Raw genomic sequence first — 12,771 nt, 5'->3', positions numbered from 1 at the left:
CTGAGTGTTCAGGAAGCCTTTGTTGTATATGGCAGTACTTTGTGCTCCCTAACATAGCATTGTGCTAACGATTCATTTCATTCGAGCAATTCAGGCAAGCCACAGAATTACCTCACCTGAAGAGAATGAGTAGAGCTACTATGATAACTAAACTTGCAAAATATGAACAGATGGTCAAAACATGTATATATATATATATATATATATATATATATATATATATATATATATATATATATATGTATATATATAGATATATAGATATATATAGCATACACAATTTCTATTTTTCTGTTTCACATATTGTAAACGTGCCATAACTTTTTCTCTTATGTTAAATTCAGTAAATAAACTGTAATTGTACATTAAAATGCGAAGAAGGGTGTTCTCTGTAGAGGATGTGTAACTTATATTCACTCAGAAAATCAACAAAACATGATTATCTGACTAGGGATGGCAAAACCTTTGCATACGACTGTAGTTACTAGTGGTGTAATCGTGCCTTTGTGACACTGCAATACAAAAGTGACAAAGTGCACTACTGACTACTGTTTCAATAGGTACAGTGATTCAAGTGACATCTACACTTACACGTATAAAAGATATTAGTTAATAAGGTTAGAAACTGTGGTCAAAGTGCACATTCAGTGACTGTGATGCTTGTGCATTAGTACAATATGTAAGGAAGAACAGAAGAGTACATGTTTTTTCAGGTGACCGAGACTGTCAGTGCACCAGACTATCAGCAAAGAGCGGTCAGTCAACATATATATACAGAGGAACATTATAGTATGGTTGCACATTTGAGAGGTCAGTGGTGTAAAAACCTTAGACACTGATCTACAGAGATGTAGAAAAGAATATATATATATATATATATATATATATATATATATATATATATATATATATATATGTATATACATGTATAAATTTATGACACATGTCCATAAATGGCCATATTTCAGTTTTCCATATGGGTTCCTTTCTCTGAAACTCCAGCTCATCAGAGGAGCATTACACCCTTTAAATGAGTCTTATCTGGCCTTTCAGAGTAGACGACCCTCAAAAATGTGCAGTGGTCTGCTCGATGCTTGTGGCAGTATTTTAGCATTTGGCAGAAAGAGAAAACTGCAAAACGAGACAAAGGATTACACCTGATCCGGTCTATCGACCCACCAATGCTGGCAGCTAAATGAGAATATCCGTTTCAGCAGTCATTAGCTGCGCTTATTAGTTATTAGCTCCCCCTGGCGGGGGATACGGTCATTACACCGCCCATTGATCAGGCATGAGTCCAGCAGCCGCTGCTGCCTGGAAAAGGTGAAAGGATAAGGGTGTTATCTCTGAAGCTGGGTCACTGTGTGTGTTAGCACAGGATTTCAGACCACTAAACACATTTCCGACTCATTATCATGGAGATGTTCTCGAGGTGATAAGGTACGTTTGTCTTGCTATAACGTTTCTGTCCTATTGTGCTTTGTACCTTCGGGGTTGGTGAGCAGAAAAGGCTGTAATCACTGTAATCACCTCTGGCATAGGAAGGCAGTGGGGGTGCTCAGTGTACCTGCTGTTCATGGGTACTTTTATTGGCTAATGCTGCTAATAAAGTTCGTAGGCGTGTTACTGTTAGGTTAGCTGTCTGTGATACGAAGCACCGGCATCCCTGAACGTGTTCTAGCTTTAGCTTTTCAGTGGCTTGTAGAGCATCTGTCTCGGTCTGAATAGCAACTTGAATCTCACAGCCACAAAGCTGCAAATTACAGTCCGCTTTTGGTGTCTGTCAGCTCGGCTAATAGCAACGTTTTTCTAAGGCTAATCTAGCTGTTTCTCTGGTTTCTCACAACCGGAGCAGACAGCGGGGTGCAGCAGGAGCTCGCCGCCTCCCCGCGCTGTATTCTGGGCTTTATGGATTTAGACGTGAGAAATGGATATGCATGAGGGTTGTAGTAGCAATACGCCTCCAGAGAGCCACATGCTTAGCATTCCTGTATTGGGCTGTCTCTGCCGTCTCTCAGTGAAGCTATGCGGATCCATAGCTGCTCCTGCTGTTCCTTTGAACCTCTTCTGCAGGGCGCATGCCTCTCAGCAGATGTTCATTTCATGTCCAGCCAGAGAGGAAGTTTTTCACGCCTAACTTAACACCAGTTTCATCTCCCTGTGGTTGAAAAGGCAGCGGTGTGCAGGCAAGATGAATGAGGGCACCAGCACAGTCAGAGTATGAACATTATTATTGTTGTTACAAAGAAAATTGCATATTGCACATCATGGACGAAGACCTTAATAGTATTATCACTGTCACTATCTACTAATGCACACTCAGAGCAGATGGGGTGCTGTCCTTTACACTGTGTAAAGATTTCATGATGAATGGACCAAACGCTCCAGAATCACTTGGAATAAAATCTCTTTACATTAACTTATGTTAGAAGTTAAGAACGTTTTTGTTTCCTCTTGTCAATTGGAGAAACATGTTTTTTTTTTGGACAGTGATGAAACATATGTGAAAATTCAGACATGATAAAACCTTTAAGATTTGAAATGAACATACACGTGTTTATTATTCCAGCTGATATTATGGCAGAATGACAATTCTAGTATAACTATAGAAGCACTAGGTAAATTAAACACTACCAGTAATAAAGCATGTGTGTCATTAGGGGTGGGTGATATGAGTGCAAATAAATATTTTCCACTGTTTTGATAAGAATATCATATGACAGTATCCAAAAATATTTAATAATAATAATAATAATAATAATAACAACAACAACAACAACAACAATACCTTGCTAGAAAAACCATCATAGTTGGTCACCAGCAAAATGGACTATATGCTATTTTTTGTTGTTTTTCATTTTTTGACATTATTTGAAAATACCAGCTGCCCTTTACAAAGTCTGAAAATTTCATGATGACTGGACCAACAAAAATAGTCAAAACCTGCTTAGAATAAAAATTCTTAATTTACACTGAAATTTATGAATGTTTTTCCTTCTCCTGTTAAGTTACCATTTTACAGATAGGATGTTTGGTTCTAACAGCGACAGTGTGCTGTGTTTTGGATGTTGTTGTGCTGGTCAGAAGCAATGAAAGCTAAAATGCTGATCACCACTGGAGTCACCACAGCGTATGTTGTGTTTTGTGTGCTGGTATGCTGATCATGCAGGGTGACCAGCTAAACCAGCACACGATCACCATAATCAAGCATGAACCAGCTTAGACCAGCATGGAATTCCTGCTGGTATGAGCTGTTTTTTTTTTAGCAGGACACTTTAATAATGCTAATAATTATCATTTTAATGGTTGTCATACTTTAATGATTATTAGGTACATTTTATAAGCAATACCAGGTTTCTAAAACCAAACACAGTGACACAGTTTGAAACCAAACGCTGTTCTGTATTGTCTAAATGCAACACACACTCTACTAACTACATTAGATGACTTTTATGGAACCAGTTATTATTATTGTCATTCTCCTCTCCTTGTCAATCTCTCATCCTTTTTTCCAATCTCTCATCGTTTTTACTTCCTCTTCCATCTTCAATACTAATTTTCACTTTGTAGGTGCTCTCTAAAAAGATATTTCACTGTTTGCTGTAACTAACAAAAGAACTCGCTATTCCATGTTGGCTAAGTTTACTGCTGTATACTGCCTATTAGATGGTTGATGGCTGAGTGATCATTTGTCAACAAGTAAAGTAATATTTGTTTTGTCCAATAAAGGGTGACAAAACTGTGCATTAACAGTCCATGGCAGAGTGAGAACTTGTGTCAGTTTGGTGTGTTGCCGGTATAAAAGGTGAAGGTGAAGGTAAGAGAGCACTAAAGTGGTGCAGTTACCTCTTCTTGTCTAAAATGTTATTTTGTCGAATGTAAAATATTCATTTGGGCTGTTGAAGCTTATATTTATGTTCCCTTAGGGGCGGGGCTGTTTGTGATTCGATATTTGTGGGCTTATCATTGAATCCATGGTGTGGCAAAATCCATATTAACGGTATTCACTTTTATCAGCTCAGTGTTGAGAAAAGACTTTCCATGTGGTTTGGAACAAATGGCAAGTTTTATCACTCTCACTGAGCAGCTGTAACAATGGAACGTACAAGCCTGCAGAATGATTTTTAAATCTGTCTGAACTAAATGAGCCTTGAACTTGAAAGATTGCCAAGCCATCATTTGCTATTAATGCAGTTTTGTTAATAATTTAGCCTAAAGCAGAGAGAGAGAGAGAGAGAGAGAGAGAGAGAGAGAGAGATTAAGCCGCTGCCAGTTGTTGATGGTCGTGTTGAGGGTCTTAGCAGTTCCAGCAGCTCTGCAGTCACATCTAGCTTCAGTGCAAGTTCACCTTCAAATAAAGTGGCATGTAATCTGATTGCTTCCACTCTCAGCTTCCCGATGAAAAATGTCTGGTGGCTCTACTCTCCCATCTCAAGTCACACCTGAGCAGTTATACGGTTTGTTGGAAGCAAATAACACTTCCATTTGAAATGGCTTCTCACTGGTGATGCACTTAAGTTAAGGCAGTATCATCTCACTGGAGTCGAGACTGTGGAGGGTATTTGGAGGACAACTGACCTTATGTCACCGCTGCACTAGACTAATCACTTTCTTCTAAACACACACACACACACACACACACACACACACACACACACAGCTGTGCATAACCGTATGCCTGCTAGCCGAATGAACGGTGATGATGAGTTTAACCCTTAATCTCTTCTGTCATTACCTGATGTGCTGATGTTTTTTGACAGGATAAGTATTATAAGTATTTAGTACCAGGAGACAAAGGAGAATAAGTGAATTATGCACTAGCTAGGAACGTGCATGGGGTACTTGAGTACTCGGTTGACAGTTTAGAAGTGCCAGTATTTGTTTAGGTGTTTGTTTCATGTTTTCACACAAACCGAAAATATACAGACAAACAAGTGAAAAGCTGATGTCAAGTGTAACAATATAGTAAAGTATGGTTCACTAGTATTTGTGGGTACATAATATGTTGCTACTACAAAACATAAGTGCCGTAACCAGTTCATTGCCAAGAACGCATAATTAAGGAAGTGACTGAGAAGGCAGAAAGGCCCTACTGTGCACGCCCATATCAATAGTATAGTGTAGTAACTTAGTTTTAACTTTGTTTTTTTCTTGTGTTTTTAATGTTAATTCAGCCTTACTTCAAGTGTATTATACAGTTAGTATGTACCCTCTGATAAGGTGATTTAAACTGTCAGAATATTCTACCTATAGTTTTAATGCTGGTAGCACTTTCTGCTAAAGTTATTTAGGCTATCAAAAGATCCCACCTACAGCTTTATGTTGGGTGGTACCCATAAATACGCGCTGTGGTAGGACATTTCAATGTAGATTAGAGATTAAAATGTCATTAGAGCACTGGCGTTGCTTATTGCTAACTAGGCAGACTACTCTAGCTGAGGTTAGTTGGGTCCAGAAGCAGTGAAAATATATTTCTCTGACAAACTAACATGTTAGCAAGTCATCCACTTGTTAGAAGACGAGAAGTCGCCATCAGCATCCAGTGTTGCACCTGTTAGCTCTGTTAATTCATTAGCTCATCTGAAGAGGCAGTCTCTGTTACTCCCCCAATACAAAAATCTACTAATTAGAAACCTCCCTAATTAGTTTTTAATAATTATACTTATACATTTTAATAATGTTGTAGTATTGTTTAAATGTTGCTTTGTGTGCTGCTAAATGTTTGTGCAACACCAGTGCTGTCACCTAAATAGGTAAGCCTCCAGCCCTATGCATTAAACTAAATATCTATTAAATTCACTTTAATTGTCCTTAACCCTAAACCTAACACTAAGCTACCTAAACCTAATCTAACCCTACACTTAATTTAACCGCCCAATATCTAATCCTAATCCTAGCCCCAACCCTAACCGCTGTCCTAAACTTTACTTTAGTGCTAATGCTAGTTTGAACTGTAAACATACTGTTGAGAATCAACTGAGTTTCACCAGATAATTTGTTTATACTTTGAATCTGTAGAGTATCTATAGAGGGCCTTCCAAATAAACTGGGACCTTAATTTGTATTTGAGGGCTCAGACCATGTCTTCAACATGGTGGTGGTATGACAAAAGATTGATTGAGGGAGTGTGGAGAACTCTGAGAACAGTATAGCTGTAGGAGGACTGATGTAGGACTGAGGAACAGGAAGGAGATGGAGTGGTGATGGGGATAGCGAATCCTTTGTCACGGGAACGGAAGGTGAGGATGTGAATTTATAGGGCATTAGATTGGAAGAAGGAGGGGTTTCAGGCATGTTCCTCCCCCCAAACTTTAGTTATAACCTAACTACATTATGAAACATTTCATCATTTAATTTCCACTTGAAAACACATATTACGGCAACACACCTATGACCAAAAGTAAACATACTGAAAGACAAAATATATTTGAGTCATGTATTCATGTGTGGGGTGGTCTTGGGACAACCATGAAAAGTTTTGGGCTAATTGTGAGTGGGAGTGTGGACTTGCTGTGATGGTAGCAAAATTCCTAAACTAATCCAGCGGCTTGTGAAACTGGAGCTTAAACAGAGGATGATGGTGTGCCCTCCAGCACTGTCCGACACACAACAAGCCTGTTGTTAGCCCATGGATGTAACATAAGTTAGCATGGCTAGAAAAGGTTCTCCCCCAAAAAACTCCAATTAATGTAGATGTGTGTTGTCTGTGTGGAGAACACATTGCATGTAGTAAAAATAAATGTTGTATATAAAAAATTCCATACATATTTTATAAATAAATTACCTCTCACTAGGAAAAAAAAACAGTTATGAGATCCACGCCTGGTCCTGCAGGACAAATGGAAATGACATGCACATTTGAATCAAGTAAAATCAGTGGATTCCTTTTTCAATGCATTTTTTTTTCTATCCAAGTTCAGGTCAGTATTTAATCTTGTGCATCAGGACTTCAGAAGTGGATTCTTATTGTATTAGAAGACATGTCACAACTGCAATACGTAACCTAAACTGTGCACTTATATTAATGGTATCAGCACAGTTCTTACAACAGAAGTAAACTGAGAGAAAGCAACTTCATTGATATATCATTGTGCAACCAGTTTTATGTGTTTGAATCATGTAATAATGTAAAATTTTGTCCATATCTTGTAGGTTTAATGTTGGCTTCACATTAGGACTGGGCAGTATGACAGTATTTATCTTTATTGTGATAAATTACATCACAATATGTCACAATATCCTTTTTTAGCATATCGTGGATATTGTCAGTACATGAAAAACAATGAACTGCATGTTTCTTTATAAAGAGAGCATAATTGGTTCTGTTTAATTGGATTAGATGTGGCACCACTGGTGCTTTTTTGTCTGGTCCAACTCATTAGAGAACATTGTGAACATTTCTTGAAATATTTTGTCATTATATTTTTTCTATATCACTCACCACTATTTCACATATTTCTTGAGTTGTTGCTGCTGACTTTCTCCTTCACTGACCTGTACAGTGTATGGAGATGATGAGCCTTCATGTAGTAGAGCCTTCACGGTGAATGGTCTCTGTCCTGAGCATGATGGTGAAATAAACTAATTGGCAGTAATGCGTCATACAGTCTCAGCCACTCTGAGACTGGAGAAACAAACAAAACGTCACACAGTGACCCAAATAATCATCCCCAGGGAGTGGGTTTTTTTCTCCAGCATCTCTGGAGCTCTGAATGAGGCTGCTGGACTTTGCCCACTGACTGGGGACTGACCATGCCGTAATGTGGGCTGCTGGGCACAGGATTCCCTCAGCCATCTGAGAGTCGCCGTTAGGGCTTCTGAGGAAGTCAAAATTGTGGATGTGCAGGAGAAGAAGAGAGAAGGTAGCACAGAACAAAGGACCGGTGATGTTTATACAGACATACATGCCTTATTCTTAGCTCCTAGTCCTAACTGTGCAGGTTGTACTGAATCAGGCTCACCTCAAACTACAATCTTACAAAGGTGCCAAATAGGAGAGATTCCATAAAAGAACCACTTGTGATTTTCCTGACGATCTTTGGAGAACCATTTTTGCAAATGAGAAGTGAATCTTTAGGACGTTTAAATGTCCATGTAATGTCCCAGAACCAAGGCTTTATAAGCTATTTAGAGGTTGAGTTATCATTTTTCACTGATATTGACATTATTATTTATTGTATGGACATTTTAAAATCTGTATTATTGATAGCTGTGTTGGTAGCTCATATTTGAAAAGAATATAAACTGCAAGGACGTCCTTTTTAGATGGGAAAAAATCAGACAAGGCGTCTATAACTGAGGCATTTACAAATGCAACACCTCATGGGCCAACTCATATCACTTATTCAGTTATTAACTTATTCAGCTCATATTTACTGTGTTACTATCCAAGGCCGTCGCAACCACAGGGCAAGCTGGCATTTGGAGGGATTTCCTCAGCAGTTCAGACTGGCTTTAATTCTTTGCTCTTCCTAATCACATGGACCACTGACTTATAAGCACAACCCAGTGGGCCCAACCCAGTGGCAGAACCTTAAAAAGGGAATTCCACTGTTTTTCTAAATTTCTACTTAATTAAATGGTTAAATTAAACAGAGTTGTTCAGAATGATTTCATATGCTCCATTTTAGAGAAGCTCACCAGGTCAGAAATATTCACAGTGGTGGTAATAGGAACCAGATGTCTGAAGCGTTTAATTCCTCAGAAAGTTATTACATTAAATGGTTCTAAACATGGCTGAGACATTGGATTATAATAGTTTTGGCCTAAACTGGTTTATTTTGAAATACATTTATGGTGGAGAGGTTCATGTAGGGTGTTCTGAGGCAAAATAGTCGCAAAAAAAAAAATTGTATTCACGTTTGTCACTATTTTGCCGCCATAATCAATATATATATAAAATCAGAAGGTTCACCAGTCATTCTTGTACATAAAATAGCTGTATTTGCATTGTGGACATTGTGACCCCTGGTTCATATCACCACCATTTCAAAGGAATCTGAGTCAGTATGTTTCTCTACAGTGAACCATTTCACATCAAGCGTTTACCATTTCATTATATAATTTTCTGACTGTCCCTTACACTGAAGTCGATGCAGGATAAAACAGTCTTTGTCAAATAAAAGAACATAATTAAGTGCAGTTTAGTAAAAGTTGTGGTTGTGGTATATTGTCATCTTTGATTTGACCACAAAACTGCAATTCATCTAGTAGTAGAAGACAGAATGGCAAATGTCACAAGAACCACTTAGCCTGATGTGTTCTCTGAAGCTATTTTGCCTGAGGGCGTTTGAAATGACCCGTTTCGCCTGATGAATGAGAGCTGAGACATAAGCAGAGACATAAAAGACTTGAAGTCCTGAACAAATATTACCCTTCATTTCTCAGTCTGAAAGCTGACACTGTGGTGTGAGGAAGTACTCTAGAAGCGACTTTTTTTCTTGTCTTGATATCTTCCACCGAGCATGTTCAACCAGTGCAGTTTCTAGAACAATAAATGTGGTCTGAACATTTAGTTGTGTTTTTGTCTGGGAATACTTCTGTCTTGCTATGGCTGCAAAAAAGAAGCCAATAAATGCAATTTTTTTTTTTTGTTTAAACCAGTAATAAATTGAGTTTTTACTGTCAGTGGGGGCTGCTATTGTGTTAACTCGATTTACCATCAACAGGCACAGGCCTAATAAGTGTAATTATGGAGGTTATGTCATTATGAATGCAGTAATAGTAATCAATAGTGTTTCCCTCTCATTGAATTTTATCAAAATATATATATTTTTATTCATAATCATCTGACTCTGGCTTATGCTGTAGTGCCATGTCATCTTTAGTTCATCTGAACTAATATGTACAGTTCCCTACTTAGCTTGCTGTTTTGCTCTGTAGGACTGGTAATCACATGCTAATGTATTTTAACAGGAAATGATTTTATCTGTAGTGTTTAAAGTTGATTGTTGACAGTAAAAGGTGGGCTGCTTGCTTGTATGAGGGAAAGTGTGCATTTTAGACCTATCAAATAATGGGGGTATGTGTTTGACTACTGGACTAACAATGCGATTTGCTTTGTTCTACAGTAATAAGCAGAGCAGAGCAGAGCACACCCGCAACTGAACGTGAAGCTGTCAGACACACACTCTGTAGCTCCTGTCTGTCAGAAAGCATGAATAATTTATTCCTGTTTTCTTCCTGCGCTCTCACACAGTGCTGACATAACACTTATCATTACTTCAAAAACCCAGACTGTCATCTAATGACATGAAACATTCCTTACTGCTTTTCTCTGCCCCACACACACATACAGTACTGTGCAAAAGTCAGAAACCACCCTTTGTTTGTTTCATATCCAGTCAAAATGGCCATTAACTTCTTTTTTGAAAATTACACTACAAATTACACTACATATATTACATCTATGATGTAATATAATTTTTTGTACTTACTTGCCTTTATTACAGCTTCTGTTCTTTTCCGGAGACTTGCTGCCAGTTTTTCAAAGAAATCTGCATTTTCTTCTTTTTCTTCTTTTTCATCTTTTTCCACACCTCCAAAGTTCAGTCTTAGAAATGGGTTGCATTTTTTCCTCCCCCCGATCCAAGTAATTCCAATCACATTCAATGTGTTGAGTTCTAGGCTCTGAGGTGCTCAGTCCATTGTTCTGAGAACACCAGCAGCTTCTTTGTTTTGATTTGCAGAGTTTCTTCTTTTTTTAATCAGTTCCCTTTCAGTAACAACTTCTTGACAGCAACACATCCTTTCAGACCCATAGTGTTGAGGTGTCGGTGGAAGGATGGACAGAAACACCTGTAGATTTTTCCAGGCCTGAAGCAAGAGTGGAGCTTGATTTTCTCTCAAAAGATTAAAATGTACTGTTCGTCTAAAAGTGACAGTTTTGATGATCTACCAGGTCTTGCATTGCTGTTACGATTTTGTGAACTCAAATTTTGGAAAGTCTGTTTTTTTTTGTTACCTATTTTCATTTAATTTTCCCCTTCTTTATGCACGTGGATTATCTTGTATCGATTAAATTAATGAGTGTGACCTAAGCTGCCTTGAAAAATTGGATAAATGTTTATAGCTACCACAGCTGTCCTTTTGTGTGTGTTACATAACACTGACAGACGCCAAACCAAATGAAAGCCAGGGCTGTACTTCACTCAGTCACACCCTCTCTCAAGACGGTGTTCACATCTGTTTTGTTGGTCTTAAATTTAGCGAACAGATGAGAACCCTTGCCAAATATTATGTGTGCTGGCTCTGTTTAATGTAATAGCAACTTTGATAGGTACTTACAGCATTTTAAATGTTATGTTATTACCGAATAGCTGAACAGGTAAATGCCAGTTTCAGCATTTGTATGCACAGTCCTCAGTTATTAGAAATGCTTGCAAGACGTCTTGCTTTAAGCCAGTGTAAATGTTTCATATGTTCATAATGATGGAAAGGAACTGTTGTAAAAGTAGTCATCATCTGCAACTTTCAGTCTTGCTCCATTAAAGCTATGGAGTGGCCAGAAATCAATTTTACAGTTTTCCCCTATTCCCCGAATGGAATTGATCTGTCAAGACTCTCAAAAGTTTGCTTTTTGATAAGACTGAGGTGTTTATATGCTCACTCTACTCAACAATCTGATGAAAAACCTCCATTTACATGGGCACTACAAGTAATCTGATCCAAAATTACGCCCATGCATGGAGTACCACTTAGTTTAGACGTTACCATGACAACAAGCATCACGTGAGTCCAGTCTGCGTGAGAAGGGCAGCAGTGAGCAGTGCTTGTGTTTTTAATTACTTTAAAATGATGTCAGACTCAGAAAACGTACTTCACGTGTACTTATTAAACAAGGGTGAGAGGAAGACATCAGGTAGTTTATTCCGATTGAAGTGAATACGTTGACGTATTCTGTTCCGATTGAGCTATTAGTTGGATTATTAACGGATTATTAGGCTGCATGTAAACATGGCTAATGTTAGCCTCGTAGCTCCAGCACTAAATTAAACAGAAATCAAACATGTCTTGGCTGATCAATTCAATTTAGAGTAACATAGATATTAGTTAACTTTGATTTTTGACTGCCCACCACTTTAATATCCAAAACATTTCTTAGTTACACAGTATGTACGCTGAAGCAGGACCAACCCAGTTCAGATCCTAACTTCTGTAAGCTTTAGAGAAGAAACTGCAAAGAACAGTCTGTATAAACACGAAATGGCAGTGGTTTGAGGTTTGCTCATTCCAAACACTGGGATGCATGATGGAAACTTTTATAAGATCAAGCACATGAAATTGTCATGGATTTGCACCGCAGAGTCGAACACAGCAGAAGTCAAAAACAAATAAAATTTACTAGCAAAACTTCAAAGATGTTATTTTCGCGCTAAAAACAAACAAAAAAGAGCATTTATAGATGAACCCATAACATGCCATGACTTCAGTTTTTCAGTCTCAAAGGCAAATTTATAAAACAGCCTGCTGATTTAGAGCATGGCCCCTTTGAAGCTGTATAGCAACAGAAAAGCCCCCAGACCTAAAGAGAGAAACCTGTTTTAGAGAATCATGGAATTCTAATACCTCCTGATAGTTCAGTCCAATGTCTGCCTCAGACTCTGAGAGTATAAAAAGTAAAAAAATCGTTAAAGACTGTTATGTTGAAGTATGTGGGGGCTTGTGAGTGGAGTATCAGCCCCCTAATGTGAAGTGCTTTGATCTTTGTGGAAGGTGTGCTTCTCACCTTCACGGATGCTGATATGAATTGAGGTGTGCTAGTTAATGGCA

General features: G+C 38.2%; 1 protein-coding gene across 1 annotated transcript in view; it reads left to right on the top strand.

Moving 5' to 3' along the window:
• The first annotated feature begins 1,294 nt into the window (after positions 1–1,294).
• Positions 1,295–12,771, top strand: part of vangl1 (VANGL planar cell polarity protein 1) — a 68,785-nt gene continuing 57,308 nt past the window's right edge. Inside the window, exon 1 of the mRNA XM_036573179.1 lies at positions 1,295–1,440. The gene's annotated coding sequence lies outside the window, so the exon portion shown is untranslated. The remainder of the gene's footprint in view (positions 1,441–12,771) is intronic.

This window comes from Colossoma macropomum, unplaced genomic scaffold (assembly GCF_904425465.1).
Source record: "Colossoma macropomum unplaced genomic scaffold, Colossoma_macropomum, whole genome shotgun sequence".
In the NCBI taxonomy this organism is placed as follows: Eukaryota; Metazoa; Chordata; class Actinopteri; order Characiformes; family Serrasalmidae; genus Colossoma; species Colossoma macropomum.
This window is presented reverse-complemented; position numbering and strand designations above follow the sequence as displayed.